This window comes from Suricata suricatta, chromosome 3 (genome assembly GCF_006229205.1).
Source record: "Suricata suricatta isolate VVHF042 chromosome 3, meerkat_22Aug2017_6uvM2_HiC, whole genome shotgun sequence".
NCBI lineage: Eukaryota > Metazoa > Chordata > Mammalia > Carnivora > Herpestidae > Suricata > Suricata suricatta.
In genome coordinates this window covers 121,533,778-121,561,580 of record NC_043702.1, presented here as the reverse complement: position 1 = coordinate 121,561,580, position 27,803 = coordinate 121,533,778, and the positions used below count along the sequence as shown (strand labels likewise).

General features: G+C 36.2%; 1 protein-coding gene and 1 non-coding gene across 8 annotated transcripts in view; one reads left to right on the top strand and one right to left on the bottom strand.

Moving 5' to 3' along the window:
* DNM3 (dynamin 3) overlaps nt 1-27,803 on the bottom strand; it is a 561,021-nt gene that overhangs the window by 371,792 nt on the left and 161,426 nt on the right. The gene's annotated exons all lie outside the window — the stretch shown is intronic.
* LOC115288869 lies at nt 7,541-7,644 on the top strand. Its single transcript, XR_003907255.1, has one exon. It is a non-coding gene; the product is annotated as a small nucleolar RNA U13 (small nucleolar RNA).

Sequence of the window (27,803 nt, the reverse complement as noted above, 5' to 3'; positions counted from 1 at the left end):
TTCCAACAAAAGTGCACGAGGATTCCTTTATCTCCACATCCTTGCCAACACTTTTTTCCTGTGTTTTGCTTTTAGCCATTCTGACTAATGCATGAGGTGATATCTCATTGTAGTTTTGATTTGCATTTCCCTGATGATGAGTGACATTGAGGTTCATTTCATGTGTCTGTTGGCCATCTGTATATCTTCTTTGGAAAAATATCCGCTCATGTCTTCTGTCCATTTTTAATAGGATTATTTGTTTTTTGGGTATTGAGTTGTATCAATTCTTTATATATTTTGGATACTCACCTTTTAACCGGTATGTTGTTTGCAAGTATCTTCTCCCAGTCCATAAGCCAACTTTTAGTTTTGTTGATTGTTTCCTTTGCTGCAGAAACATTTTATTTTGATGGAGTCCCAATAGTTCATTTCCCTTGCTTCAGGAGACATATCTAGAAAAATGTTGCTACAGCAATGCCAGAGAGATTACTACCTATGCTCTCTTCAAGGATTTTTATGGTTTCAGGTCTCACATTTAGGTCTTTAAGCCATTTTGACTTTATTTTTGTTTATAGTAAAATAAAGTGGTCCAGCTTCATTCTTTTGCATGGAGCTCTCCAGTTTTCCCAACACCATCTGTTGAAGAGACTCTTTCTCCCATTGTATATTCCATTCCTTCTGTATCAAAGATTAATTGACCATATAATTGTAGATTTATCTCTGGGTTTTCTGTTCTATTTCACTGATCTATGTGTCTGTTTTTATGCCAGTATCAGACTGTTTTAATTAACACTGCTTTGTTATATTATAGCTTGATATTTGTGGTACCTCCAATTTTGTTTTCTTTTTCAAGATTGCTTTGGCTACTCCATGTCTTTTGTGGTTCTATACAAATTTTAGGATTGTTTGTTCTAGTTCTGTGAAAAAATGCTGTTGGCATTTTGATAAGAATTGCATGAAATCTGTAGATTGCCTTAGCTAGTATGAACGTTTTAATAAACATTGGTTCTTCCGACACATGAGTATGATATTTCTTTCCATTTCTTTGCATCATCTTAAATTTCTTTAATCAGCATTTTATAGTTTTCAGAGTACAAGTCTCTCATCTCCTTGGTTAAGTTTAATCCTATATATTTTATTGTTTTGAGTGCAATTATGAATGGATGTGTTTTCTTAATTTCACTTTCTGCTACTTCCTTATTAGTGTGTAAGAATGAAACAGACTTCTATACACTGATTTCATATCCTGCAATGTTAGTGACTTCATGAATCAGATCTAGTAGATTTTTGGTAGAGTCTTTAGGGTTTTCTACATATAGTATCATGTAATCTGCAAATTATGACAGTTTTACTTCTTCATTACCAACTTAGATGCCTTTTATTTCCATATATTGTCTAATTATTGTTGAGGACTTCCAGTACCATGTTGAATAAAAGTGGTGAGAGTGACCATTCTTGTCTTATTTTTGATCTCGGGGAAAAGCTCTTAGTTTTTTACCATTGATTGATAATTTTTACCAGTTTTTTACACACAAAAGCTGTGTGTTTTTCAATATAAGGCTTTTATTATGTTGAGGTATGTTCTCTCTAGACCTAATTTGCAGAGGGCTTTTATAATGAATGGATGTTGTACTTTGTCAAATGGCTTTTGTACATCTATTGAAATGATCATATGGTTTTTATTCTTTCTCTCATTGATATGACATGTTGATTGTTTTGCAAATATTGAACCACCTTTGCATCCCAGAAATAAATCCCACTTGATTGTGATATGATTTTTTAAATACATTGTTCAATTAACTTTGCTATTGTTTTGTTGAGTATTTTTTGCATCTATATTCATGAGAGATACTGCACGGTAGATCTCTTTTTTTGTGTGAAGTGGTATCTATCTGGTTTTGGTATCAAAGCGGTACTGGCCTCATGGAATGAATTTGGAAGTTTTCTTTCCTCTTGTATTTTTTCATAGTTTGAGAAGGAATACATATTAACCCTCTTTTTGAGCTGTCTTTTTGTTGTTGTTGTTGTTATTTATTATTCTGAGAGAGAGAGAGCATACAAGCATACAAGGGAGGATCACAGAGAAGGAGAGAGAAAATATCCTAAGCAGACACTGCACCATCAAGTGTGGAGCCTGATTTGGGGCTTGAACTCATGAACCATGAGATCATAACCTGAGCCAGAACAAAGTGTTGGACGCTAAACCAAATGAGTCACCCAGGTCCCAGGTATTAACTCTTCCTTAAATGGTAGAGGGTTGCCTGGGTGGTTCAGTTTGTTGAGCATCCAACTCTTGATTTTGGCTCAGACCATGGTCCCAGGGTTGTGTGATTGAGCCCCATGTTGGGCTCTGAGCTGAGCATGGAGTCTGCTTAAGATTCTCTTTCTCTCTCCCTCTGTCCCTCTCCCTTTGCCCTCTTTCTAAAATAAAATGAAAAAGACATAGACAGAGAGACAGACAGACAGACAGATGAGAGAGAGAGAGAGAAAGGAAAGGAGGAGAGAAAGGAAAGGAAGAAATGGGGGGAGAGAGAGAGAGAGAGAGAGAGAGAGAGAGAGAGAGAGAGAGAGAGAGAGAGAGAGAGAGAGTTAGGTGGAGTTTACCTGTGAAGCTGTCTGGTCCTGGACTTTTGTTTTGGGAGAGCTTTTTGATTAATAGTTCAATCTCATTGTAGTAATCAGTCTGTTCAAATTTTCTATTTCTTTCTGATTTAGTTTTGGTAGGTAATAGGTTTCTAGGAATATATCCATTTCATCTAAGTTGTCGAATTTATTGGTATATAGGCTTCCTGATATTCTGTTTCATTTGTTTGTTATTTCTCCTCTTTCATTAGTGATTTTGTTTATTTGGGTCCTCTCTCTTTGTTGATGAGTCATCCTAAAGATTGATCCATTTTGTTGGTCTTTTCAAAAAACCAGCTCCTGTTTTCATTGATCAGTTCAATTGTTTTTAAGTCTCTATTTTGTTTATTTCTGCTCTGACCTTTATTATTTCCTTCCTTTTGCTGAGTTTGGGTTTTATTTTTTCTTCTTTTCCTAGCTCCTTTAGGTGTAAAAATAGGTAATTTATTTAAGATTTTTCTTCCTTCTTGATATAGGCCTGTAATGCTACAAACTTCCCACTTAGAGCCACTTTGGCTGCATCCCATAGATCTTGGACTATCGTGTCTTCATTTTCATTTGTTTCCATGTAATTTTTTACGTCTTTGATTTCTTGGTTGACCAATTCATTGTTTAGTAGCATGTTATTTAATGTCCATGTATTGCTGCTTTTTCCAGATTTTTCCTTTTGGTTGATTTCTAGTTTTATAGCATTGTGGTCAGAAAAGGTGCATGGTATGACTTCAATGTTTTTGAATTTGTTGAGATTTGTTTTGTAGCCTAATATGTGAAACTAAGATTATGAAGATTGTTCTGTGTGCACTCAAAAAAATGTGTATTCTGCTGTTATAGGATGGAATGTTCTGAATATGTCTCTCAAATCCATCTGGTCCAGTGTGTCATGCAAAGCCACTGTTTCCTTATTTTCTGCTTGGGTGATCTCTCCATTTCCATCAATGCATGTGGATTGTAAAAGTCTCCCAAAACTATTGTATTACTATTGATTACTTCCTTTATGTTTGTTTTCACTGTGTTATGTATTTAGGTTCTCTGATTTGGGATACCTAAATATTTTAATTGCTATATCCTCTTGTTGGATTGTCCCCTTTATTGCTGTATACTGTCCTTCTTTGTCTCTAGTTATAGTCTTCATTTGAAAGTCTATTTTGTATGATATAAGTATTGTTACCCCCACTTTCTTTTGACATCCATTTGCATAGTAATTGTTTCTCCATCCCCTCACTTTCAATCTGCAAGTAACTTTCAGCCAGAAATGAGTCTCTTGTAGGCAGCATATAGATGGGTCTTATTTTTTCATTCACTCTGTCATCCTATGCCTTTTGATTGGAGCATTTAGTCCAGCTGCACTCAAAATAATTATTGATAGATATGTATTTATTGTCATTTTATTTGTTTTGTGTTTGTTTTCTACAGATTTTCTCTGATCCTTCCTTCCCTTGGTTTGTTGGTTTTATTTAGTGATATACTTGGATTCCTTTCTTTCTTTTTTGCACATCTGTTACTAGTTTTTGATTTGTGATTACCATTCGGTTTGTATATAACTTCTACTGCATATATCAGTCTACATTAAGTTGATGGTTGCTTAAGTTAAACTCATTTCTTCACTCCTCTCCACCCCACACCCCCATCACCACATTTTGGGTATATGATCTCATGTTTTGTCTAGTTTTATGTTATGAATCCCTTGACTGATTTTTATAAAAATATTTATTTTTACTGCTTTTGTGTTTTTTACTTTTCATACTTTCATTTATGGTCTTTCCTTTCCACTCAAAGGGTCCCCTTTAATATTTCTTGTAGGGCTAGTATGGTGGCCATGAACTCCCTTAGTTTTTGTCTTGGAAACTTTTTATCACTTCTTCTATTCTGAATGATAGCCTTACTGGATATACTATTCTTGGCTGCAGATTTTTCCCTTTCAGCACTTTGAATATATTACACCACTCCCTTCTGTCCTGCAAAGTTTCTACTGAAAAAGCCACTGATAGCCATATGGGGTCTCCATTATATGTAACTGCCTTCTGTCTCCTCTTGCTGCTTTCAAAATTTGTTCTTTATTGCTGCTTTTTGCCACTCTAATGACTATGTATCTTTGTGTGGACCTCCTTGGGTTGAATTTTTGGGAGGATCTCTGTGCCTCCTGTATCTAGATATCTGTTTCTTTCCCTAGATTCAGACATTTTCAGCTATTGTTTCTTCATATAAATTTTTTGCTCCCATTCCTCTCTCCTGCTTCTGAGACCCCTATAGGCAAATGTTATTATGCTTGATGAAGTCACTGAGTTCCCTAAGACTATTTATTCTCACTTTGCATAATTTTTCTTACCTGTCCTTTGCTCAGCTTAGTTACTTCTATTATCTGCCTTCTAGGTCATTAATTAGTTTCTGTGCTTCATCTAGCCTGTTTATTCCTTTTGGTGTATTTTTTATTTCATTTATTGTGTTCTTGATTTCTGACTGTTTTTTTAAAAATCTGTGTATTAAAGGTCTCATTGATGTCCTCTACTTTTTTAAGTCCAGTGAGTATTTTTAGGATCATTACTTTAAATTCTCTATCAGGTTGGGGCAGCTGGGTGGCTCGGTCAATTAAGCAGTTAAGTGTCTGACTCTTGATTTCAGTTCAGATCATGGTCTCACAGTTCATGGGGTCATCACCCATGTTGGGTTCTGTGCTGACAGCACAGAGCCTACTTAGGATTCTCTCTCTCCCTCTCTTTCTGTTCCTCCCCTGCTCTCTCTCCCTCTCTCAAAAAAAATTATTCTCTCTCAGGCATATTATTTATATCTATTTCACTTTGGTCCTGTTGTAATTTGATTCTGTTCTTTCATTTGGGAGCTATTTCTCTGTCTCCTCATTTTGTCTTTCTGTGTCTATTTCTGTGTGTTAGGAAGGTCAGTTACTTCTCTTGCTCTTAAAGATAATAGCCTTATGAAGAAGAGGTCCTGTAGTTCCCTGAAGTGTAGTGTTTCTTGTTCCCTAGTGCCTGGCACTTCAAGGAATGTCTCCTAATGAGTATTGCATGTGCTCCGCTGTTAAATCTTAGCCCATTTTTCTTTCAGTAACTTTCTTACAGTTGTCTTCAGAGGCTCTCTCTGCCTATTGTGAGCAGTGTTTGGTTCCCAGAAGAGGTGGGGCACATTTTATACAAGGTGTATTATGGTATGCCTGCTAAACAAGACCTGCCCCCACTGCCAGAACAAGGTCCTGCAAAACAGGGTAGGAAGATGTGGGGTTTATGGGGCAGAGGGCCTGCAGTGCTGGGACTGAGGCCAGAGTGACTGGTAAGGGTGGATCCAATGAAGTACAGTGGTGTAGGGCTTGGTCCAAACAAGTTAGGTAAGGAGTGGTGAGGATGTGCTTGTTCCTACGGGTGGCCGTTGTTTATTCTGGACAGGGAAGGGAAATGGCACCTTCCAGCTCCTTTGTTCCAGGAGGGGTCTCCCCGTGATCCATGTCTCTCTGGGCCATGCTCTAATATGAGCAAATCAGTCTCCCTGCCAGCTGCCCCCAGCATTTTTCACAGCGCTAGTCTTCATAGGCTGTTTGTCTCTTTAAGGGCAAGGACTCTGCTTCCTAATACCCTCAGGCTCTCCCAGAGCTGAGTCTGCCATTTTTTAAAATTCCGGGGTTTAAGTCCTGCTGGTTGCAAGAATTCGTGAAATTTGGCCTGTCTTGCTTTCGAAGGCAAATATTATGCGGATTCATCCTCTCCATTTGTGGGCTCCCCAGTGTGAAAGTCCATTCTTCTCCATGCCACCAGCTCCCTCCCCACTGTGGATGGCCACAGTCTGTTCTCTTCCCAGACTGTGACATCATACTTCCTACCTTTTTATATGTGGCCTCTTCTCTACCTTTAGTTGTGGAGTTTGTTTCACCAATCTTTGGGTTATTTTCTGGGTTACTTAGGCTGATGTTAGTGTTATCTAGTTGTATCTGTGGGATGAGTTAAGCTTAGGGTCCTCCTGCTCTACCATCTTCCCAGCCCACAACTACTACCTATCCTTCAAAATATCCTATAGGCCTGCCCTTGCAGATCCTTAATCAGGCTCCTACATGCTGTAAGTTTGGAGCCCTTTTTCTGTGCCTTCAAGGTTCTCTGTATACCCTGAAATCATTGTTCTTATATGAAACTAGGGATCTGCTTCTTTGTCTCTCTCACCCACCAGGTCATGATCTTTTTATGAATAAGGAGTACATCTACTCTATATATCCCAAACAATTCATATAGGTGCCAAACACAGAGTGGAAACTCAATCAACATTATTTACTAAATGAATAAATGAGAGTAAAAATAAGCATATTTATTTCTCTTAGGTACAGACAAGAATTGAAATACAAATTTCAAAAAAAGGAATATGATACCATTCTACCATGTTATCTAGGTTTGTTGTCAACACAATAATTTCCCTATAAGAGCACTGCCATTTCTTTCATTTATATATGGAACTAAATGTAAGGAGTGTGTTGTTTCATCTAATTAAGAAATGGGAAAACACCAAGCCATGAACCACATTAGCAGTTGCCAGAAAAGTAATCTAGAACACAGTGTACAATGAAACAACACAATGAAAAACAAAATCCATGAAGAGCTTAGTGTAAACATATATGCTGCAAAATTAAAAACAGACTTAGGAAATTAGATGTCCTTCAGTTAATGCATTTTTTGTTGTTGTTGTTTTGGGTTTTGGTGGGATTTGGAGGAGTCTGAAGTAAATGTTGTTGTTTCTGTTTGGCAAAGATTATGGAATCTTTTATTTCTGAAAGCAATCAGTGATGAATAGGAATAGTTTCATCTTTTTTTCCTATAAGTTTCCATTAACATTATTGGATTGTTACTTCCAACAATTCTAAATAACAGTTTTCATTCTGAAAGCCATCAGGTAATATTATTACATGTGATACTAGGTAAAATATTAAGTTAAAAATAGAATACAGATCCTTTCGTAGTTCATAAGCGTGATGATTGGGTGTTCACGCCATTGTGTGACATGTGCCACCCTTAAACCTTGTTACGACGTCGGCACATTACCCGTCTGACATGAAAAAAAAAATAGAATACATAAAAATTACTATTGCCATAATAGCAGAGACTATTTTGCTCCCATTGTGTGTACCCAGAGTTTGGGAAAATTCTTGAAAGATTTAATATTTGTGGAAGGAACGGAAAAGAGAAGGCAAAGACAGAAGGAAAAAAGGGGAGGGAAAGGAGAAAGAATTACTCCAAAGATAAGAAAATTTAGAAACAGAGTACTGCAAAATAGAGTAAGGCATGAAAAAACAAAAGAAAAAGAATCCATATACTTTTTGTTTATTTAAATACATTTCCTTCCTCTTGAATACTGAAAACAAACTGAGGGCTGAAGGGGGAAGGGGAAAGGGAAGAGGGGGGTGATGGTCATGGAGGAGGGCACTTGTGGGGAAGAATACTGGGTGTTATATGGAAGCCAACTTCCAACTTGACAATAAACTATATAAAAAATAAAATTAAATTAATAGATAAAAATAAATAAAATAAATAAATACATACATACATTTCCTTCTTCCTTGGCATATGGCTTTCCAAATCTCCCTTGCAATTGAGTTACAATCTCCCTTATAATCTGACTGTGACTGAGTTCTAAGCAGTGTGAAGGACCAAACTAACACTGTGACAGGCTTCAAATAAGCCTCAGAAACTAGAAGGCCTAAGTTTCTCTTCCCCAGGTGTGACTCAGCAGCAAAGGAAAGAAAAACAACCCACCTGTTGCCCAAGCAGATACCACCACCAGCTCGAGTCAATATTGCCTGATATTCCAGCTGTTTTAGTGAGTCCACTTAGTTTTAAATTAGCCAATCACCCTGCACCATGCCAACCTCTGCCGATGTGCCACTCAATCATTTTGTAATCCCAGCCCCTCACTCCACCCTTCACCCCATCCCTCGCCCCTACTGTAATAAAAACTCTGCTCAACTGATGATGGGGCTCTCAGCACGGATCCACTGCATTGGTGAGGTCTGAGAGACCGAGCTTAAGCCCAAATAAATGCCCCTTACTTTTGCATATGTGACTGACTCAAACTCCTGGTGGTCTTTGGAGGAATCCACGATCTCAGCATAACACAGTGGAATGTAAGAAGTGATATGTGCCAATTCTAGACTTGGTCTGTATAATTTCTCACATGTGTGCCTGCCTGCTCTATCACCTTCAATTTGATAAATCTAACCATAGTAAGCAACTAAAGATAACAAATGCAAACCAGCAAAAACCTTGTCCCTAAGGATAACAAATGCAAGTATCTGGGTATCTGAGTTATCTCACTGACAAGAAACAATACACTACCCTGAAAATCTGCCCAACATGCACCTTTCCACTGTTTGCACCATTACATGTTCCACTGTACTTATTTCTATATATTTGTAAAAATAGTGGTACTTTGCAGAAGAGAGCTGCTGTAATGAAAACTTGACTTACCAAGATTAGGTAGCAAGGAAACAAATATAGCAAGTCCAAAAGATCAAGACTTGTATCATGCAATAGACTGTATATTTTGAAGGCTACTTCATGTGATCCCTTGTGAGGCAGACTAAGTGCCTACTGAGAAGAGAAGCTATTAGAAAGAGCCAGAGTGTTAGCTCCTTGTTGCTTAAAGCAAGGTATTTAAGAAAGAGATGAGTTCACTTAAGAAATTTATTATTTTGCAAGCAGAAACAGAATGGATTAGAGAGAAAGTAGAGTTTTGGGTCTTTTAATGTTTGAAAAAGCCAACTGTTCCTGTAACCTGAACAATAGAATAAACTAAAAGTCTCTATGGGGGGGGGGGGGAAAGGACACTAGTAATTTTCAGTTAAGCTAAGGAGCTCAGTGATTTTTGTTTTTGGCTATAAAAGCAGTAAAGTTCAGACATGACTTTCTCCTGGTAAACTACTAGAAAACTGATAAAATATATGAAACAATTGTTTTCAGAGAGGAAACAATGTGTTGCACAAGCTGTAATACCTGAGATTAGAGACACAAATAACATAAGCCATAAAATTAACCAGTTTCTGCTTGGAGAAAATTTCTGGACTACAGTTCAAGAAGGAAAACTCCAGAGAAAGCCAGGCAATCATGCATAGTTGAGGAGGCATAGATTGGATTTCAAGGAGGCCAAGACAGCTAAAATATACATAATAGTGTCCCAGATAAAAGTAGGCTATGAATAGAAAGAGCTCTAGAAATGTGCTTAGGGGTCCCCTTGAGTATTTGAATGCATGCATGCCCAAGGTAAAACTCCAGGGGCTGAGCAAAAAGCAACTTTCAGAGAGCTGTAAACCAAACAAATCCAAGAGCTCACACAGAACTGAGAATCATTACAGTCCCACCAGCTAGAGTGGAGAGATCTGTTGAATTTGAGGCACCAAAAGTGTCAAACCTCCGTACAGATTATTCCAGACCCACTTTTTACTTTTTTTTTAATTTATTTTTGAGAGACATTGAGTGACAGAACACAAGTGGAGGAGGGGCAGAGAGAGAATGTGACACAGAATCCAAAGTAGGCTCCAGGCTCTGAGCTGTCAGCACAGAGCCCAATGCGAGGCTATAACTCACAAACCACGAGATCATGACCTAAGCTGAAGTCAGATGTAACTGACTAAGCCACCCAGACCTCCCCTCCAGGGGGGGGGGGGGGACTAAAAATGAGCTTCAAAAACTGTATCTGCAAGTCATGTAACTTATCCACTAAAACAAAGTCCAACACATTTTAAAGAATATGACAAAACTCAGCACTTGAGAAAGTAAAATTCAAAATATCCAACATTCAAACAAAAATCACTAGAAACACAAAGAAGAAAAATGTGACCACAATCAGGGGGGAGGAAAAATCCACCAATAGCATCTCACTTTGAACAGTGGAATTCACAGGCTATGCTAAAATAGTTGTTATAAATATGCACAAAATCCTCAAGGATATAAAATAAAATGTGAAGATAATGAGTAAATAAAAAGAATATGTGAAGATGTCTATAACACTTCTATAGAACAAGCCATTTAACAATAGTAGAATATACATGCTTTCTAAATACACATTGGTCATTCATCCAAATGGAACATTATGTACTATAAGCAAGCAAATCTCCACAAATTAAAAGGGAATAAAATCAGGGTACCTTGGAGGCACAAGCAGTTAAGCATCAAACTCTTGATATTGACTCAGGTGGTGAGATTGAGCCCCACATTGGGTTCCGTGCTGAGTGTGGAGCCTCCTGGGATTCTCTCTCTCCCCACCTCTGCCCCTCCCCTGCTTGTGTGCTCTCTGTCTCTCAAAATAAATAATAAACATTTTTTAAAAATAATAAAAGCAGTAAAACCATACCAGAAAGTTAATTACCAAAAAAATGCAGAAATTAAACAACAGATTTTTAAAGTACCATGGGTGAAAAATTAAGTCACAGGGAGATTTAAACATATTTTAAACTGAATAAAATAAAAGCACAACATATCAAAATTTGTAGTACACAACTCATACAGGGAAACCTGTAACTTTAAAATATTACTATTACCAAATAGAGGTTTAAAACCTAAGCTTCAACCTTAGGAAACTAGAAAGAGAATAGCAAATTAGATCCAAAGGAAGAAAAATAAGAAAATAATAAAAAGTAGAAATAAATGAAATAGAATACAAACAATAAATATAATCAATTAAACTAAATGCTGATTATTTTAAAAGGTCAATAAAGCTGTCTACTTTTACTCTTTGACATAACCTTCTATTGGAAGTCTTAGCCAGTGAAACAAAGATGAGTTGATTCAATTGCATAGAGGCTGTAAAGAAAACAGTAAAACTATTCACATACAGACAGATTGTTAATGTAGAATATTTTTGAAAATCTATAAGGCAGGGCAAATGGGTGGCCCAGTCAGTGGCACATCCAACTCTTGAATTCAGCTCAGGTCATGATTTCATGGTTATTGGATCAAGCCCCACCTGGGAATCTGCACTGAGCACACAGCCTGGATGGGATTCTTTCTGTTTCTCTGCCCCTTCCCAGCTCACACTCTATCTCTCTCAAAATAAATAAATAAACTTTTAAAAATACATAAAAGGCTACCAGAAGTAATAAGTGGATTAGCTTAGATCACAGATTATAAGGTCAAAATACAAAAATAAATTATACAGGGGTGACTGGGTGGCTCAGTTGGTTAAAGGATCACACCATGCATCAGGCTCTGTGCTGATAGCAGAGAGTCTGCTTGGGACTCTCTGTCTCCCTCTCTCTCTCTGCCCCTCCCCCATTCATGCTCTCTCTCAATAAATAAACAAATTTAAAACATAAAAATTAAATTGTATACATCAATTGTATACAAAATTGGCAATACAAAATTGGCAAACATTTTTAAAATACTATTTAATATTTAAATAGCATCCAAAAATATAAGGTATATAAGGATAAGTTTCATAAGTATATATGAAGACATGTCACTGAAAACTATAATATACAAGTGAGCTAAATAAATACAAAGAAAAACCATGACCACTGACTGAGGTCTTCAGTACTATTAAGTCAATTGTCTTCAAATTGGTCTATAGCAGCACTGTTCAATAGAACTTTCTGCCATCATGGAAATGTTCTTTATGTAGGCTTTCCAGTATAGAAGCCATTAGTCACATATGGTGATTTAGCACTTGAAGTGTGACTGGGAAACTAACTTATTTTGTTTTAATTTTAATAGGCACATTTTGCTAATGGCTAGCATATTAGACAGCACAGCTGTACATTTAATGTAATATCAAATAAAATCCCATTAAGTTTTTTGTAGAAATTGACAAGCTGATTTAAAATTTTAAATGAAAAGATAAGGTGCCTATTATAACCAAAGCAATGATGAAAAATTTTGCACTGATTTCAAGGCTTATTATAAAGCTACAGTAATTAAGATACTGTGATATTGGTATTGGAATAGACATACCAATAAATGGAATAGAAAAGAGTCCAGAATTAAAGACTACACACACACACATACGCACACACAAACACACACACGCGCGCGTGCGCAACTGGTTTTGGACAAAGATGCCAGTTTAATTCAATGGAGAAAGTAGAGCCTATTCAAAATAAATGGTGCAGAAATTACTATATATCCATATGGAAAATAATGAACTCTGACCCTCCCTTACTTCATTCACACCATCCACAAGAAAAGATTCACAGGCCTAAGTTTGTTTTTTCAGACCCAAATTAAAAACTAAATCTACAAAACTTCTAAAAGAAAACTTAGGAAGAAAAATCTTTGCCAACCTCAGTAAGGTGAAGATTTCATAGAAAGGATGTTTTATCCACATGTGGATCACATTTCAAAAATTAATAAGTTGTACATGATTGACTGCAACTTGTTCTTTGAAAAAACAAAAATAAAAAATGCTTTAAGAAACAAAACTTATTCTTTAAAAGATATGGCGAAATAATAACTTAAAAGTAAGCTATAAACAAAGAAATGATATAGTGCATGGTAAAAGATCTGTGTCAAAATATATATCTTTTAATCAATACTAATAAGACATCATCTAACAGGCAAAAGATCTGAATGACACTTCACAAAAGAAAATTTATGAATGGCCAATAAGGACATAAAAAAATGCTCAGCATCAGGAGTCATCAGAAAAATGCAAATCAATACCATGACACAGACATTACAGTGATTACAATTAAAATAAAACTAAAAATCCCAAGTGTTGGTGAGTATGTGGAGCAACTGAAACTTTCATATACTGCTGCCAGGAATAAAAGTTGTTCATCACTTTGTAGAAGAGCTTAGGTGTTTCCTGAAAATATTAGACATACACTTGCCCAGCAATTCCACTCTTACGTATTTTCCAAATAAAATGAAAACATATGAATAGAGAAAACTTATATATAAATATTTATAGCATCTTTATTTGTAAGCACCTATTAGGAAATGAACTAAAATTCCATCAACAGGTGAATGGATCAACTAAATGTGGCATGTCCACATAATGAACTACTCTTCAACAATTTAGAAGAATGAACTACTGAAAAATGCAGCAGTATGGATGAATACTGAGAAACATTCTAAGCAAAAGAAGTCAGGCACCAAGAGTACTTTCCATATGATTCCATTGTATATGAAACTCTAGAAAAGACAAATCTGACTTACAGTGACAAAAAGCAGATCAGTAGTCTCCCACAGCAAGGAATGGGGGACCAGGGATGAAAATGAAACGATGGAGAGGAATATGAGAAAACCTTTACATGTGATAGAAATATTATCTTGGTTGTAATGGTCATTGCATGAGTGTATATATTTGTCAAACCTCATCAAATCTTATATTTAAAATACATACTCCCCCATCCAAGTCTATAGTCTCAGGTATCCTCAAGGTAACCCCAGTAAGTTGAAAGAGAGAGAAAGGGTTGGGAGAACAGTACTGGGGGCAAGGAAACAAAGAAATAGTATATATTTAGGATTTATGTCTAAGAAGAAGTTTTGTACAGAATTATTTTAACATTTTATTTATTATTTTTAATGTTTTTATTTATTTATGAGAGAACGAGAGACAATGTGAGCAGGGGAGGGTCAGAGAGAGAGGGAGACACAGAATCTGAAGACAGGTTCCAGGCTCTGAGCTAGCTGTCAACACAGAGCCCGACATGGGGCTCGAACCCATGAACCATGAGATCATGACCTGAGCCAAAGTCGGACACGTAACTGAATGAGCTACCCAGATATCCCTGTACAGAATTATTGGTGCCCCTGTACAGAATTATTTGTACATGGGATGAACTAGAAGCAGAGAGTTAAGCTTACTGAGTTTTTAAAGAAATTGTATTCCCAAAGAAACAAAACGCTTGACCTAAAAAAGACTTTAATAGTATTAGTCTTTAAAGCATCTTTAATGGCCCTAAGTTTTTACAAGTAGACAGCAGAATGTAAAAGCATCTCCAGAGTAAGCCGAAATCCCTCATTTCCACATCAGATTTGTCAGATTTGTCATAGAGTTTAAAACAGACAAAGAACAAATTGGCAGAAGGAGGAATCCAGGGAGAACAATGGACTATGTACTAAGGAATTCCTCCAGGCACTCAGGATTTAATCAAGAAACTTCTTTCACTGGCAGGGTAGGACCTAGAAGTCTTCACAGTGTCTGCCCAGCAGGATTCCATCATTGCATAGTCCTGGGACTATTAGGTATTTCCTACCCTTGCCTTTCTCATACAGTTTTTACTGTAGACAACAACGAATCAAGCTCCACACACAGCCCTTAGCAATCTATTTGGCATCCTGAACAGATAGCTCAAACTGCTGACTGCTGACTGCTGACTGCTGACTGCTGACCACAAAATGCTCTAGCCAGAACACCATGCAGGAACTTTATTGGCAACAGCATGGAATGGACACTCTTTAACTGGAATCCTAGTTGGTTAAGTTGGGACTAGTCAAAAGCTACCAGGTTGCTCTTTTGTAATGTAATCTTCACTCAAACCAAATCCAAGATCTTCTAAACAAGAATTTCTCCCACAGCAAAAGTTTCCATTAAGTCCTTCTGCTCTGCTGGGACCTACTCAATAGGGAACATGATTTGCATTATATAGATAGCTAGAGACACCATTACCAGAAACTTTGGTTTACACACATACACACAACTACATAGGTAATACAACTGCTTTATGAAAGGGTGGTGTATCATAATGGGTTATAAAGACAATAACACATGAATGCAAGGAACCTTTGACAAGTGATAATGTTGACAACCATAAGAAAAGACAAGCAAGAAGGAAGTGGACAGCAAGGGTTATCTTTGCTGAGTGAGATTTAAATTTAGCATCTATATACTTCCTGAAAATACAACAACTATCTGTGGGTTTTCTAAGGTCTTTTACAACAGAAATTCCTGCAGTAAAAAATGGCTTTGAAAGTCTGAAACTCAACAGTCACAAACCCACCTTTAAACCAATGAAGGAAATCTATTTTATGTAATACTTTTATAGAGTTTATTATCTGACAGGTTCTTTTCTAAGTACTTTACAGACATTTACTCATTTAAATTCATAACAATCTAATAAGGAAGGTATTATTCTTATCCCCATTTCATAGGTATGGAAGCTCAGGCATGGATAGATTAAGAAATTTATCCAAGATCACACAGCTAGTAAGTTGTAGAGCCAGAATTCAAATCTAAGCAGCCTGGCTCCAGAGTTCTGCTATTATCCACTAGGCTGCATGTTTTATAATATAATTTTATATGTCTTGTACTTTTATTAATATAATTTCTTTTCTTAATTTTTTTATATTTACTTTTTGAGAGATAGAAACAGAGCATGAGAGAGGGAGGGTCAGAGAGAAAAGGAGACACAGAATCTGAAACAGGATCCAGGCTCTGAGCAAGCATTCAGCACAGAGCCCAAGACAGGGCTCGAACCCACCAACCCATGAGATCATGACCTGAGCTGAAGTCAGACACTTAACCGACTGAGCCACTCAGGCGCCCCTATAATTTCTTATTAAGACAAAGTTTCTTAAGAACGTTTCTTGGTTATTTCAACAGAACAGCATGTACCTTCATTTCAACACCCTTTCTGCTTCTTACCCTTGCTGCCTTTGTGCCAATTCTTTTCCCTGTGCCATCTGGAACCATCTTTATTGTCATCAGATTACTCCAAAACATTCATGCTCTGGTCCAAACAATAGCTCTCACCTCTTTGCCTTCATTTAAACCCAGATCTCTCCTTCATGTCTCTCAAGTGGAGACTGTAAACTGCATATTCTCCCAGGTTCCACAGAGCCCAGGTTTGGAGCGTAAGAGAATGAAAGTTAATAGTTTTCTTAATCCTCAGTGCTGCTCTAAACCAAAATCTTCTACCTTCACACACACACACACACACACACAACATTGCTTTGGAAACTTACATCATCTGGTTACAGCACCCTCTATTACACTTTGTTGCTGTCTTCTATCAAATGCTGAGACATCCATCTTACACATACACACACTTTATTGAAGGTTTTAGAATCATGGTACTTCTTACTACCCTTACATCCCCCATTATCTGGGCAGCATCAATGTATGTGAGGATGACGTATCTAGTTCTCTTGATGTATTGAGTCTCTTGACCTTTTCTGTCCAATGATTTTCACCTGCATGCCATTTTAGCAATTTCCTCCTGTGACCACATCCTGGACATTTATAACTTAGACTTGTTCCAGTTGTAAATCATAAGCTCCAATACTCTACAGACCACAAACTCCTAGTCTTCCAATTCTTTTATTCACCTACTGTGAATAATGCATTGCTATTCTCCAGTCTCATCCAGAATTCCATCACTGAACCACCCATTTCCCCCCAATTTTACAGGTCTTTTTTGGCTTCATTTTCTTCCCTTCTTGCAAGGATTTTATAGTCCCGCTCTCCAATTATTATTTTTCCAATATCCTTAACTCTTTTGCCCATTTTGTCTTCCATCCATTTAACCCTTCAAAATCCTAACCCAAAAGTAATCAAAATATTTGCCTCTGTTGACCCCCTTGCTGCCAAGTGTTTCTGGGAATCACAAAGCCTGAAGCTTGGTACAGACTGTGACCTCAGTGGGGTTCTTCACCTTTGGCCCACTTTCTCCTTTTCCTTTCTCCACAGTGGCTGTTCAGAATACCTCTCTTCTCAAACATCTTACACAACCCCCATCTCTCCTATCCTCCTTCCTCACCCCACAATAAACTTGTTCCAACTTAGAAAAATCTGTGTTAACAGGCAATAAATCCTTCAAATGCCTCTCCAGATATCTATAAATTAACCTCTAACTTTTGTACTTTCTTATTTCACTCTTGTCTCTGTGGAAGAAATAGTTCTTCTACTCACAGATCTTAGCAAGCATTCAGGAAATGTTGAAGAGGAGGAACAGAGAGAAGAAAAAAAGGAAGGAAAGGGAAAGAGGGAAAATGAAGTCCTTATGAAAATTTAGAAGAGTTTAGTTTTTTTTAATGGTCATATTTGATTTATACTGCCCACAAAGTAACTATGTAGATCTGGTTTAAGCATTCTGAGACTGGCTTATAGAATCTGTTTCTATAGCAACTTTTTAAAAAGCTACTATGCTAATGGCAATGTTGATGCTTATGATCCTGTCAGAATTCAGGAGTCATATTTAATTGCATAGAGTACTATTAATTGTGTTTTAAATGTCTTTGAATTTTGGAACAAGGAAGATATGACTAGCAATGCAACATTTATCCATGTATTAATATGAAGAGAATTCTTGAGAAAAAAAGATTCATATCACCAGTATGCAATTATAATTAAGGGGAAAAATATGTTTTGTTGCTTTCTTTTTTCTTTTTTTATTGAAGTGTAATTAACATGCAGTGTTATATTAGTTTCAGGTATATAATGATTCAACAATTCTGTACATTACCAGTTAAGTATAGTCACACGTGTCACCACACATTATTATCAGTGTCTGCAGATGGATACCTTCGGACTCCAAAAATTTCAACTACATACAAAACTGAAGTAGCCTTTACTACATTTAGGCACTAGTGAGACAAGTTCTCTATGCTGTACTTTTCATCCTTGTGATCTATTCATGTTGTAACTGGAAGTTTGTACCTCTTAATCCCCTTTATATATTTCATTCACCCCTCCCCCCGAATTACCTTTCCTCTGATAACCACCAGTTTACTTTCTGTATTTAAAAGTCTGTTTTATTGGGGTGCCTGGGTGGCTCAGTCAGTTAAGCATTCAACTTCAGCTCAGGTTATGATCTCCCAGTTTGTGAGTTTGAGCATCGCATTGGGCTCTGTGCTGATAGCTCAGAGCGTGGAGCCTGCTTTGGATTCTGTCTCTCCTCCCTCACTCATATTTTCTCTCTCTCTTCTCTCTCTCTTTCAAAAATTAATAAACATTCAAATAAATAAAGTCTGTTTTATTGTTTCTCTTTTTTTCTTTGTTCATTTAATTCTTAAACTCTTCAAGTGAGTGAAATCATATACTTATCTTTCTCTGTCTGATTAATTTCACTTAGCATTATACTCCCTGGGTCCATTCATGTTGTTGCACATGGCAAGATTTCATTCTTTTTTTATGGATGAGCAAATTTCATTGCGTGTATATACTACATTTTCATTATCCATTAGTGGACACTTGGGTTGCTTGCATATCTAGGCTGTTGTAAATAAGGCTTCAATAAACATAAAAGTGCATATATGTTTTTCAAATTAGTGGTTTTGTTTTCTTTGGGTAAATACCAAGCAGCAGAATTACTGGATCATATGGTAATTTTATTTTTAATTTTTTGAGAAAACTGAATAACATTTTCCATAGTCCCTATACCAATTTGACTCCCCAACAGTGCATGATGGTTCATTCTACTCCATATCCTTGTCAACACTTGTTATTCCTTATCTTTTGTATTTTAGCCATTCTTGCAGGTGTGAAGTGATATGCATTTCCCTGATAATTAGTGATCTTGAGCATGTGCCTGCTGGCCATCTGTATGTCTTCTTTGGAAAAGTGTCTATTCTTATTTTCTGCCCATTTTTAATAGAATTATTTGGTTTTGGTGTGGAGTGGTGTAATATCTTTATACATCTTGGATATTAACACCTTATCAGATGTAACATATTCATATAACTTCTCCCATTCAGTAGATTGTTTTCATTTTGTTGTTTTCTTTTGCTGTGCAGAAGATTTTTATTTTAGTATAGTTCCAATAGTTTAATTTTTGCTTTTGTTTTCTTTGCCAGAGGAGAAATATCTAGAAAAATGTTTCTATGGCCAATGTCAAAGAAATTACTGCCTGTAGTAATTTCTTCTAAGAATTTTAAGGTTTTAAGTTTCACACTTAATCCACTTTGAGTTTGTTTTTGTAGGAAGTAATCCATTCAGTTTATTTTATATGATAAGAGAAAGTGGTAAAGTTTTTTTTGTATGTAGCTATCCAGTTCTCCCAAGAGTATTTGTTGAACAGACTATTTTTTCCCATTATATATTCATGCCTCTTTTGTTGTAAATTAATTGACCATAAAAGCATCGGTTTATTTCTGGACTTTCTGTTCTGTTTCATTGATCTATGCTTTTGTGCTTGTACCATACTGTTTTGATTACTATAGTTTTGTAGTATATCTTGAAATCTAGGGTTGTGATACCTTCACCTTTGTTTTTCTTTCTCAAGATTGCTTTGGCTCTTCGGGGTCTTTGGTGATTTCATACAGATGTTAACAATATTTGTTCTAGTCCTATGAAAAATGCTATTGGTATTTTGATAGGGATGAAATGAAATCTGTAGATTGCTTTGGGTAGTATGGACATTTTAACAATATTGGTTCTTCCAATCCATGAGCATGGACTACCTTTTCATTTGTGTCATCCTCAATTTCTTCCATCAGTATTTTATGATTATCAGACTACAGGTCTTTCACCTTCTTGGTTAAGTTTATTCCTAAGTATTTTATTCTTTTTGTTGCAATTGTAAATGGGACTTTCTTAATTACTACTTCATTATTTGTACAGAAATGCAACAGATTTCTATATATTAATCCTGTATCCTGCAACCTTAATGAGTTCATGTATCAGTTCTAGTAGGTTTTTTTTGGTGGATTCTTTAGGGTTTTCTACATATAGTATGTCATCTGCAAATAATCACACTCTTACTTCTTCCTTACCAATTTGGATGCCGTTTATTTCTTTTTCTTGCCAGATTGCTGTGGCTACAACTTCCAATACCATGTTGAATAAAAGTGATGACAGTGAACATCCTGGTCTTGTTTCTGCTCCTAGAGGAGAAGCTCTTGGTTTTTTCACCACTGACTATGATATTACCTGTGTGCTTTTCATAAGTAGCCTTTATGATGTTGAGGTATCTTCCCTCCAAACCTATTTTGTTGAGAGTTTTCATCATGAGTGAATGTTGTACTTCATCAAATGCTTTTTCTGTGCCTAGTGAGGTGATCACATGGCTTTTCTCCTTTCTCTTGTTAATGTGATGTATCACATTGATTGATGTGTGAGTACTAAACCATCTTTATGTCCTTGAAATAAATTCCACTTGATCATGGTCAATGATTTTTTTAATGTATTGCTGATTTTGGTTTGCTAATATTTTATTGAGGATTTTTTCATCTATGTTCATCAGAGATATTGGCCTGTAGTTTTCTTTTTTTGTAGTGTATTTATCTGGTTTTGTTATCAAAGTAATGTTGGCCTCATAGAATTAATTTGGAAACGTCCCTTCCTTTTCTATTTTTTGGAGCACTCTAGAAGAGAGGTATTAACTCTTCTTTAAATGTGTGGTAGAATTCACTTGTGAAGCCAACTGGTCTTGAACTTTTGTTTGGAATTTTTTGATTAATGATTCAATTTCATCACTAACAAAGGATCTGTTCAAATTTTCCATTTCTTCCTGATTCAGTTTTGTAAGGATATGTATTTCTAAGAATTTATCAATTTTTTTAGGTTGTCCAACTTGTTGGCATATAATTTTTCATAACAGTCTCTTATACTCTTTTTATTTCTGTGGTATTGGTTATTATTTCTCCTCCTTCATTTCTGATTTTATTTTTGAGAACTCTTTTTTTCTTAATGAATCTGGCTAAAGGCTTATCAATTTTATTGATTTTTTTCAAGTACCTGATGTTTTCTATGTTTTTCTAATCTCTTTTTCATTTATTTCTGCTCTAATTTTTATTATTTCATTCCTTTTACTGGCTTGGGGCTTTGTTCTTCTTTTCTTAGCTTCTTTACATGTTAAGTTAGGTTGTTTTATTGCTTTCTACTTATTTTTTAGTCATTCCCATAAGTATGTTTTTCTTCACATTCAAATTTCACAAAGAGCAACTCTGGGAAATTTAGGTTTGTTCAAGTAATGTCTTTACAGTGACCCCCAGTGGCAAAAGGGATGAACGTGTCAGTTTTAGGAATCCATATCTCCATGGCTTGTTACACTGATAAAATCTTGATAACAAGAATAACATTTTAACAATTTATTCACCTTTGCAAAATGTTCTCTCATTTTTCTCTGTTAGTCCTATTTATAAAAAGAATTCAAATGTTATATATACATATGCATATTCAAGTTCTAAAACTATTCTTTTTGATGGTAAGTTTTATAATCAAGGCCATTTTACTTTTCCTAATAAAAATACTATATGAAAAATATACATTTTTATTAAAAGGCTTTTTTAAGGCTATAAGATAAATATTTTTTGTGATCATGTTTCCAATTCTAAGATTCAACATACTTTTTTATTTCTATACATAAATATAAAGAATTATATATGATACATATGAATGTAGATAAGTCTTAGATATAATTCTAAGACTCAACAAGCTTTTTAAAGCTGAAACGAAAGTTCTGTGCACTTTGGCAAGCCCATTTAACCAATCTACAGATGCGCTTTCTCTGCAAAAAAATTGATTTCTAACATAAGATGGCAAACTTACTTGAATTGCATATGCATGTAACTTCTAAAATTCAAGTACATAAAATGCAAAATAGTAGCATGTATTTGAAATGTGCATCTGTAATTCGCAGACTTTAGAATATAATATTATGATGATATACTCCATAAGCCTCCTATCAAAATTTTGATCACATCAGACTGCAAGATCATGTGTACCTGAGGGCCTTACTCTCTTTAGAATAGGTTGTCTAAGTTAGATATTGTTCAAGCCCAGTACAGAGTGATGCTCAATTTAAAAGATTTATTGATTGAAGAGAACTGATATAAATCAACTTTTTCAAACACCACAGATGCTTTTGTTTTAGCCTATGTTCTTAGCTCTTTGTCCATTTGAAAAAAAAATTGATTTTAGGAGTTGCATTCTTGTTAGAAATAAGCTTATAAATATATCCCTTAAGAAATTTAAACATAGCTTCTATGAGATACACACTGAGTTATTTCTTCTTAAAGAATGATATCTTCACACATATTAAGTGATTCAATTAGTATCTGATAGGATTCGAACTCTTGATACAATTATTTGAGATCTATAAATTTTTTTAATATGGTCAATTATTTATGCTAAGAATTTCAGGGTAAAATGATAATCTAACTCAGGGAAAAGAATACTTACAGAGAAAGACACACTGCCTGAAAAATGGGTTTTTCCCCATGGATTGCTCTTATATTTGAAATTTACAAACACATTCACCATATTCTGAATGCTGATTTAATGCCTGGAGGCTTGAAGCTTCTGTTCAACTTAACAGCACCTCCATGACCAGATAGAAAAGTAAATGTCTGCTAAGTGTTGCTAAAGCTTTACAATAAATATCAGCTTCCATCACCAATGGACTTTAACTTTTTACAAGTTGAAGAGGGAGACCTGCTGAATGGCAGAAGCTTAAAGATGTAGGTTGAACACAACTCCAGAAAACAAATAAAGAAGTCTGCCTTCAGCTTCATGGAAATTCTGACCCAATTCACAAATTTCATCTCAAGAAAAAATGGTACTCTCTTCCCAACCAGAGGTCTTATAGTCCTCATGGAGTGTTTTTTATACTCTAGAAAGACCTCTGGTCATGAAATGAAATTCAGTTGCTGTGAAATATATCACCATGAAGGGAATTTCTAGACACATTTGCCTCCCTAGTGAGGCCTTTGAACAGCCCTCTATTGTAGATGACAAACTTGATGGGTAATGCTAAAATACTGCTGTGCCCAGACAATAAAAGACACAATGAGAGTCTTCATGGGTAATGAACTCATGCTCAAGTAATAAATCAATACCACTCTTGGGACTGACTCCTCTGCTTTCTATACAGAAACTGTGACTGTCTCTTTATGATGAACGGTTCAGCTAGGGTATAGCAGTGTCTATAAAAATATGCAGATGTTGGACAGCAGTGTAAATATGGTGTCTTTATTATATGACCATTAGAACCTATCAGGATAGATGTGTATTATTCCATCATAAAAAAAAGTCAACATGAAAAAAGTGTTCTCCCTTCCAATCAATCCTCATCTGCATCCATATCCTCTACCTTCACTACTGTCAAAATAGAGAGACAATCTAATTCTCTCCTATCTATGGCACCCACAGATGTCCTACATTATATCTCCACTCTGTGAGAAAATCAAGGATGTTTCTCATGTATTTATCCTATTTTTATCCTGTATCTTCTACATTTATCTCATTTCTGTCCTTCTTCACCAATTGTCTCTCTCTTCTGGATCATTTTTATCAACACATAAACAGGCTATTAATATCCCCCATCTTTCAAAAACATTCTCTTGGTATCCTACTTTCCTGTTTCCCTCTACAGTGCAACTTGAAAGAGCTGTCTATATACTGTCTCTACTTCCTCACATCCAAGTCCCTTTTGAACCTTCTCTAAGGAGACTGCCCTACCAGGCCCGTATAATCAAAACCACCAATGACTTTCATGTGGCAAATCCAGTCAGTTCTCTACCTTCATCTCTATTAGATGAAAACATAAAAGTCTGATTTAGATACAAAAATTGGAGGTAATGATAATTTAGACCAACTTTAAGCCTGCTTTCCTTCTGTTTACTACTGAATCTCTCAGCAAGCAGTTTAAAGAATTCAGGGCTAAGAACACGAGTGACTGAATGGATGCAGCTTTCCAGCACCTCCCCGGTTCCTCACCGAAGAGCACTATAAGGTTGAAGCTTAACATAGCCTGTGAGAACTGGGTAAACTGCCAACCCAGAGTGGCAAAGAAATATGGGTGCCCTGCCTTTTATGCCATTATGCTGGGTGTACCACTTCATTACAATGTAAGGGAAATCTCACTACCCCATAGTTACCAAGTCCTATGTTCCATTTCTAACTGTGTTATTGGGCTTCCTCACAGTAGGCTCAGCTTTGACCTACCAAATCACCCTTCTTGATCTCTCAGCAGCATTTAGCACATCTAGTCACAATATCATTCTCAAACCCCTCTTTTCCTATACCTTCTGGAATACCGTGCTCACTTGGCTCTCTATCACTTCTCAGTGGCATCTCCTTTTTCTCCTCCCTTCCAACACTACTAAAATATCCCTGGAGAGCTATATCCTTGACCATGCTTCTCTTCCCTATCTATATTCACCTCCTTCCTACCTGATCTTAACTAGTCTCCAGGAATTACTATCTGAATTAGTTCCCTATGACTCTTGCAACAAATGATCACTAGTGGCTTAAAACAATAGGAATTTATTTTCTCGCAGTTCTGGATTCCAGAAGTCTGAAATTTAAAGTGTTAGCAGTGCCATAATCAGTCCCATAAAAGTCTCTAGAGAAGGAACCTTCCTTGCCTCTTCCAACTTCTGATGACTCCTGGAGTTTCTGGGCTGTGATAGCATAGTTCCAATCTCTGCCTCCATCTTCACATGTCCTTCCCTGTGTGTCTTTCTCAAATCTCCCTCTCTTTTCTCTTATAAAGACACTAATCACTAGATTTAGAGGTCCACCCTCAATCTAGGATGATCTCATCCCAAGATTCTTAATTACATCTGCAAAGATCCTATTTCCAAATAAGGACACATTCACAGTTATGAAAGGTTAGGCCTTATATGTATCTTTTGGGGGGATGTAGTTCAACTCACTATACCACCTCTAGGCTGATGTTTACCAGACCTTTAAATCCAGTATGAAACTCTCCCTTGAATTCTAGTCCCTAACATCATTACTTACCTGTCTAATAAACATCTCAAATTTTACATGTACATAATAGAACTAACATTTTCCCCTCTTAACATTCCCAATCTTAGCAAATAGCATTACCATTTAACCTGTTCCTTTGGTTACAACCTCTGAAGTCAGTCTTCAAAGGTTTGTTTGTTTGTTTTACAGCAAACTATCAGTACACTCTGAGCTCTTCTTTCTTTTCTTCTTTCTTATTTTCTTCTTTAAATGTTTATTTATTTATTTTTGAGAGAGACAGAAAGCACAAGCAAGGGAGGGGCAAGAAGGGGGGACGCAGAATCTGAAGTAGACTTCAGGCTCTAAGCCACCAGCCCTCTCAGCTCTACTTTCAAAATATATCTTGACTCTGACAGCTTCTTCCCTCTGTACCATTACTCTCCATTCCAAGCCACACTCTCTGTCTCCCCACGGGATCTCTTTATAGGCATAATCTACCTGATCTCTCTGTTTCTATTCATGTCCTTCTTTTAGTCATTTCTTCCTCTAGCAGCCAGACTGACCTATGAAAATATAAATCAAATCTTGTCCCTCTACATTTAAAACTGTCCAATAACTGCTCATCATATTTTGAACAAATACAAAGTCTTCATGATGTCATATAAGAACCCACATGACCTGGGCGCTCTCTGATTCTAGAACCTGATACTCTCTTCTTCTCACTGAGCTCTATCCTCAGTGGCCTACTTGCTGCTCCTTAACACATGAAACCAGTTCTGCCCTAGTTCTTTGCACTTACTCTTGTCTTTGCTTGGAATGCTCCACCTCCAGTTATTCACAAGGCTTGTTCCCTCTCTTAGCAGTTCTCTGCTCAAGTGCTTCTTTCATTTTCCAAAATAGCATTTCTAATCCTTCTGTCCTCCTTTATTCTTATTTAGTTTTCTTCACAGTACTTATCATTGTCTGGCATTTATATTAACCTGATATTGAAGTGTTTATCTGTCATCTTTTTCCTCTGTTAGCATATAAGCCCCATAAGTCTAAAATTTTTGTTTTGCTCACCAATTTACTCATGATGCTCAGAATGGTGCCTGATCTAGTTGCTCATTAACTATATGTTGAATAAATGAGCAAGCAAGTAAAACTATCTTTTAAAATTAAAGCAATATAGCCACATTAAAAACCTATATGCAAAATGAAAATCACATGAAATCAGTTGAAGATAATGCTCACTAAGTGCTTTTGGGAAATAATGAAGAAGCATTCACATGAGAATAAATATGAACTCTTCCGAAACAATTCTTTCCCCAGTATTTATAATATTTGCTCTAGGAATTCAGTTTTTAAGTTTGCCAAGGGGTCTATTTCTTACACATATTGATGCAGAGATATTCCAATAACTCTCTGCCTTACAAAAGAAGAACTGTAAGGCAAAACCTAATTCAATATAACTTTAGCAATGTTTTACTCTGTTTAGTACCATAATACTTTATTAACAGGTTTCACTTTAATTTTATAAAATTCTAAGATGTATTCATGATTATCCTTGAAGAAAGTATTTATAACAGTTGGTGTGAGAAAGATAGATTATACAATGGCAAACCAGTCCTGATGGTATCAGAGATATGTGCGCTTATATCATGCTTCTGCTACTTACCAGCTGTTTGACCATGAGCAAGTTCTCTAAGCTCAGTTCCTCCTATATAAAACTGAGTAATGTCACCTGCTTGACAGGATACTTGTGGTTATAACATATGACACAGTGTTACTACACAACTCATTTCACTTGAACTGAGAGATGTTGTGAACCAAATTAAGTCCCATAAAATATGAAAATGTTCAGTTCATAAAGCAGATCTTCTGGAACACCTTTCCCTGAGGATTTCCATGACCTGACACATTAAAAAAGATACCATTCAAACAAATAGCTAATTTCTTTAATGGTGGAGAATATAAAAATTATCAGAAATATGTACTCAGGGGCTATGTATCAGAAATACGTACTGAGAGGTTCAGTTGGTTAAGCATCTGACTCTTAATTTCGACTCAGGTCAAGGTCTCACAGTTCATGAGCTCAAGCCCTGCAATGGGATCTGCACTGACAGGATGGAACCTGCTTGGGATTCTCTTTCTCCCTCTTTCTGCTCCACACCTGCTTGTGCATGCACATGTTCTCCTGCGCTCTCTCTCTCTCTCTCTGTCTCTCTCAAAATAAATAAACATTAAAAAAAAAGAAAGAAATACATATTGAGCATCTATCTAATCTAGTTTCCTACCAGGTGGTCCAGCATATGGAATTTACACTACTGACCATGAGCACTTTACCTAACTCAAAAGATGAAATATAAATATCTGTTGAACAAGAAATTAGTAAACTAACTAGCAAAGGCAATGACTGAATTTTTAATGTATCTGAATAGAAATTCTTAATAGTTAGAGGAAGTGTTCTTTAGAGGAATCAATGTAGTCTTGATCATGAGACTGTGCTGAGAATCCTAGTCTGCCCTCTTACTCTAAATCTCTGAGTGGTAGCTGGCGCAGTGCCTTAAACCCATCAAGCCAAAATAAAGACCCCTGCTTCCACCCCACCCCAGCTCCAACCTGACCCAACTAAAATCTTCTTTCATCTACAGTTAATCTAA